The sequence below is a fragment of the Bos taurus genome, chromosome X (assembly GCF_002263795.3).
Source record: "Bos taurus isolate L1 Dominette 01449 registration number 42190680 breed Hereford chromosome X, ARS-UCD2.0, whole genome shotgun sequence".
NCBI lineage: Eukaryota > Metazoa > Chordata > Mammalia > Artiodactyla > Bovidae > Bos > Bos taurus.
The window spans coordinates 64,715,650-64,721,685 of record NC_037357.1 but is presented as its reverse complement, the minus strand read 5'-3'; positions in this window follow the sequence as shown (position 1 = coordinate 64,721,685).

Here is a 6,036-nt window from a genome sequence, read left to right as displayed (position 1 = left end):
ATATATAATTCCTCACCAAAATTTAGATTCATTAATTTAATTAAATCTATTTGATTAATAGCCTCCTATTTTACTATGGGAGTCATGACTTGTCACTATCATTATTTATAGTGATGTCCATATTGTTCCAGCCTTGGACAGTGGGAATCTCCTTAAGCCAGGCTCTCTGTCCTTTTGACATCTTCCCATCATTCTTTGAACAATTTGATGCTTTTGGTACACGGTATTCCAGGCTCATCTTGTACTTTCCCTGAATTTGCCATGAAATTAACAATTTCTCCCAGAAATACCAAAAAGTTTTAGTGGAAAAAGGAATTTAGAATCCAATATATGAGACTTGTATGTACTCATTATTTCCCAGTTCCTCTCATTGGACAGAGTCTGGGAAGTGTACATGTGTGTGTGCATGCCTTTGTGTGAATATTCTCCCTGCATAATTCTGGCTCTGATATCATAAAATTCTGGATTGTCCCCAACCCATGTACCTTTCTCAACATATTCAGACTCTGACACACACTCCAGGCAACCATTTTATAAACATACCCCCCTTACCCTGCTTGGGCTTTGATACCCTGCAATAGGATACCCCCATGTTCAGATACTCCCCTTGTTCCACTCAGCCTCTAACTGCCTCTAACACAGGGCTGCCCACTTCCATGCATGGATGCCCTCCTCCTTGGGCTTTGATACCCTGCAATAGGATACCCCCATGTTCAGATACTCCCCTTGTTCCACTCAGCCTCTAACTGCCTCTAACACAGGGCTGCCCACTTCCATGCATGGATGCCCTCCTCCTCTTGCTTGGCCTCTGACTTTCTACACAAATCTGCCTCCTCCATGTGAATTTCCACTTCTCTGGACTTAGGCTTTTACTCTGCATGCCTGGCCAGCTTCCTATTTGATATCCTCTGGACTAAACTGACTCTTGTGGGAGGTTTCTCTGCTCTGTGAAGGCCTCTTAATCCCACTTAGGCACTGACTGCCCATGATACTTCCTGGGATGGATATCGTTTTATCCCTGTTCAAGTTCTCACATATCATACTACACACCTCCCTTCCCTGTTCTTGTGGATCTTATCATTTCACCCGATTTGAGTTCTGACGCCCCATACTAGGATACTTTGTCTGCATGGATTCCTCTTCACCCCTACCATCTCATCTGGCCCACTATGGTATTATGACCCCCTATCATGGATGTCTGTCTTGATAGACCTCACCAAATTGCTTTTTGAATAGTTGCTTTATACTGTGGGGTATAATCCCAAAGGATGACTTACTTAATGTATTGCATTGCTCATTCTGTTCTAGTTTTTGCCACTGGAAGCTCATTCCTGTCTTCTTTGACATAACCCCCTAACTGTGGGGCTTTTTTTTTTTTTTTCCACTTCTGTTTTGATATGATAAGATCCCCCAGACTGCTCTTCTATGTTTCTTCTCTGAGCCCTATAATCAGCAATTTCTCCTAGAAGCCTGGTTCCTTTCCTTGGAAAAAGTATCGGGAACCAAAATCTGTGCTTATTTCTACATCATTGTTTCCTTAGATTTGGGGAGTATCATTTCTCTTAGACTCTTTCAGCTCACAGAACAAAGAAATGCATGTATTTATACACATTTGCCATCTATTTAGCAGTTTAATTTACGTATACATGTGTAACTGTATCAAGATTGTTAACCTGTACCCCTATGAGAAAGAACACTATCAACTAGATTACAGTGCTTTTATCTTTTGCTTTCAGCCTTGCAAACTCCATTCATTTCCAAAGTTACTTAAATCAAGGAATCTGATTGAGGTAGTTGTAAATATTTGCAATAATATAACTAGATGGTTTAGTCAAATTTTGCATTCCATTCTTGATGTCAAAAAAAATTTAATATGCATACATTGATTCACTTTATGTGCTGTAAGACTCTAAGGGTTTTGACAAATATGCAGTGTCATCTATTTACCATAACATCATACAGAAAAGTTTCACTGCCCTCGAACATCCTCTATGCCTGGAGAAGAAAATGGCAACCCACTCCAGTATTCTTGCCTGGGAAATCCCAGGGACAGAGGAGCCTGAAGGACTACAGTCCATGTGGTCTCAATGAGTCACTCACGACTTAACAACTGAGCATAGTCATTTTTAGGAACAGTGAAGGACACACAAAACGCATCAGTGGCTCCTAGTTTGTGGCCTCTCCTTTACTATCCTTTCACACTTGGCCCTCTGCTCCACAGGGGCACATGCCCATGGGTCTGCTCTGCTCACCCATTGTCTGGATTTAACAAATGGAAAAAGAAAAATGAAAGATGGACCTATCCTCCCGGTAGAACACCAAGTTCAGAAAGAATACACTGGCAAGGAGGTGCCATTCTGTCATCCCCCAACTCCTTTGCAACTACCCGCTGGAAATGTTGCCATCTTCCTTTAAGCCCTAGTACCAGTTGACCCCTGCAAGCCTCCTTATCCTCCACCCTGAAATCATCACAATGGCCTCATGGGTTCTGGCTGGGGCAGGGCCCTCTCTGACATCACCAAGGGCCCAGCCCAGGCTGGTCCTCAGTCTCCAGGTGCCAGGGCAGACCAGCACACCAGGATCCATTTCCTCTCAGCTCACCATGTGGTCCCTCAAATCATTCCTGTGCATTTCCATGAGTGTTACCTGTGTCTACACATTAATGTTTACTTCTCTGAAAGAGAAAGTGGAAGAAATCCAGGGGAAGATGCTCTGTGGAGGGCACTTTTTAATTTGGCAGAATCTACAAGAGCATGCCCATGACTGGCTTGAGCTCTCGTTGTTCTGACTTTTCTTTACTGTACGTGACAGTAAAGTTGGTGAAAGAGAGTGGCAAGAGTAAGTGCAGACTCCTGCTGCCTGTTAGGGCCGTTCATTCATCTCTCTCAGAAGGAAAAAGGAAAAGTCTTCCTCTGAAGAAGACTGCATGTTCCATACATTAACCCTGCTCGAGATGTACCTTGTGAAATTTGTGTCCAGTGTGCGGAATCTGAAACTCACCACGTCAACCAGTGGAAACCTCAACCCCCTCAATGTGGAGGTTCCTGCAGACCTATGAGCCCAGGGCCAATGAAGAATCCCACTGAGTGGATTTGTGAGTCAAAGTAGGAAAGGAATTGTTGAGCGTTGACATACCTTATCCAAACTAGTAAAACTATTCTGAAGCAAAAGAAAAAAGCCTGAGATATGTTTTATTTGCTCTATAGTTTTACCTTTTCCAGACTGTCATATGATTGGCAGCATGCAGTGTATAATCTTTTGCAGACAAGCTTATTTTACTTAATAACATTCATTCAGGTTTCATACATTTATTTTTGTGATTTAATAGCTCATTTCATTTTATTCTTGAATAATATTCTGTTATGTTGATGTACTGTAGTTTATCCAGTCGTCTATTAAAGGACACTTTGGTTGCTTCCAATTTGTGTGTATGTGTGTGTGTGTGAGTGTGTGTGTGTGTGTGTGTGTGTGAGGGAGAGAGTGATAGTATGAATTAAGCTGTAATAAAACTCATGTGCATGTTTTTGTGTGGGCAGTAGCTATCAAATCATTTGCTGAACTATCTAGAAGCATAATTGTTAAATCATGTGGTATGACAACATTTAGCCCTGTAAGATATTGCTTCCAAATTGCATTCCCACTAACAACGAGTGAGAGTTCCTGTTGTCCCTCATCTTTGCTGGTAAATGGTTTTTCAGATTTTTGTACTTGACCATTCCAATAAGCCTGTAGTTTGTATCTCATTGTTCTAATTTCACCAGTCTACTCTAAAAAGTTATCTTATTTCTATATTTCCATTGTGTTTTATTATCATCAATGTTTCACTTTTATAACCTATTACTTTGCAAAAAAAAAAAGACCCTAATTTTATTTTTTTAAATTTTATTTAACTTTACAATATTGTATTGGTTTTGCCATTTATCAAAATGAATCTGCCACAGGTATACATATGTTCCCCATCCTGAACCCTCCTCCTTCCTCCCTCCCCATACCATCCCTCTGGGTTGTCCCAGTGCACCAGCCCCAAGCATCCAGTATTGTGCATTGAACCTGGACTGGCGACTCGTTTCATATATGATATTATACATATTTCAATACCATTCTCCCAAATCATCCCACCCTCTCCCTCTCCCACAGAGTCCAAAAGACTGTTCTATACATCAGTGTCTCTTTTGCTGTCTCACATACAGGGTTATTGTTACCATATTTCTAAATTCCATACATATGCATTAGTATACTGTATTGGTGTTTTTCTTTCTGGCTTGCTTCACTCTGTATAATAGGCTCCAGTTTCATCCAACTCATTAGAACTGATTCAAATGTATTACTTTTAATGGCTGAGTAATACTCCATTGTGTGTATGTACCACTGCTTTCTTATCCATTCATCTGCTGATGGACATTTAGGTTGCTTCCATGTCCTGGCAATTATAAAGAGTGCTGCAATGAACATTGGGGTACACGTGTCTCTTTCAGTTCTGGTTTCCTCACTGTGTATGCCCAGCAGTGGGATTGCTGGATCATAAGGCAGTTCTATTTCCAGGTTTTTAAGGAATCTCTACACTGTTCTCCATAGTGGCTGTACTAGTTTGCATTCCCACCAACAGTGTAAGAGGGTTCCCTTTTCTCCACACCCTCTCCAGCACTTATTGCTTGTAGACTTTTGGATTGCAGCCATTCTGATTGGCGTGAAATGGTACCTCATAGTGGTTTTGATTTGCATTTCTCTGATAATGAATGATGTTGAGCATCTTTTCATGTGCTTGTTAGCCATCTGTATGTCTTCTTTGGAGAAATGTCTCTTTAGTTCTTTGGCCCATTTTTTAATTGGGTCGTTTATTTTTCTGGAATTGAGCTGTAGGTGTTGCTTGTATATTTTTGAGATTAGTTGTTTGTCTGTTGCATCATTTGCTATTATTTTCTCCCATTCTGAAGACTGTCTTTTCACCTTGCTTATAGTTTCCTTTGTTGTGCAGGAGCTTTTAAGTTTAATTAGGTCCCATTTGTTTATTTTTGCTTTTATTTCCAATATTCTGGGAGGTGGGTCATAGAAGATCCTGCTCTGATATATGTCAGAGAGTGTTTTGCCTATGTTCTCCTCTAGGAGTTTTATAGTTTCTGGTCTTATGTTTAGATCTTTAATCCATTTTGAGTTTATTTTTGTGTATGGTGTTAGAAAGTGCTCTAGTTTCATTCTTTTACAAGTGATTGACCAGTTTTCCCAGCACCACTTGTTAAAGAGATTGTCTTTAATCCATTGTATATTCTTGCCTCCTTTGTCAAAGATAAGGTGTCCATATGTGCATGAATTTATCTCTGGGCTTTCTATTTTGTTCCATTGATCTATATTTCTGTCTTTGTGCCACTACCATACTGTCTTGATGACTGTGGCTTTGTAGTAGAGCCTGAAGTCAGGCAGGTTGATTCCTCCAGTTCCATTTTTCTTTCTCAAGATTGCTTTGGCTATTCGAGGTTTTTTGTATTTCCATACAAATTGTGAAATTATTTGTTCTAGCTCTGTGAAGAATACCATTGGTAGCTTGATAGGGATTGCATTGAATCTATAGATTGCTTTGGGTAGTATAGTCATTTTCACTATATTCATTCCTCCAATCCATGAACATGGTCTATTTCTCCATCTATTAGTGTCCTCTTTGATTTCTTTCACCAGTGTTTTATAGTTTTCTATATATAGGCCTTTAGTTTCTTTAGGTAGATATATTCCTAAGTATTTTATTCTTTTCGTTGCAATGGTGAATGGGATTGTTTCCTTAATTTCTCTTTCTATTTTCTCATTATTAGTGTATAGGAATGCAAGGGATTACTGTGTGTTGATTTTATATCCTGCAACTTTACTATATTCATTGATTAGTTCTAGTAATTTTCTGGTGGAGTCTTTAGGGTTTTCTATGTAGAGGATCATGTCATCTGCAAACAGTGAGAGTTTTATTTCTTCTTTTCCAATTTGGATTCCTTTTATTTCTTTTTGTGCTCTGATTGCTATGGCCAAAACTTCCAGAACTATGTTGAATAGTAA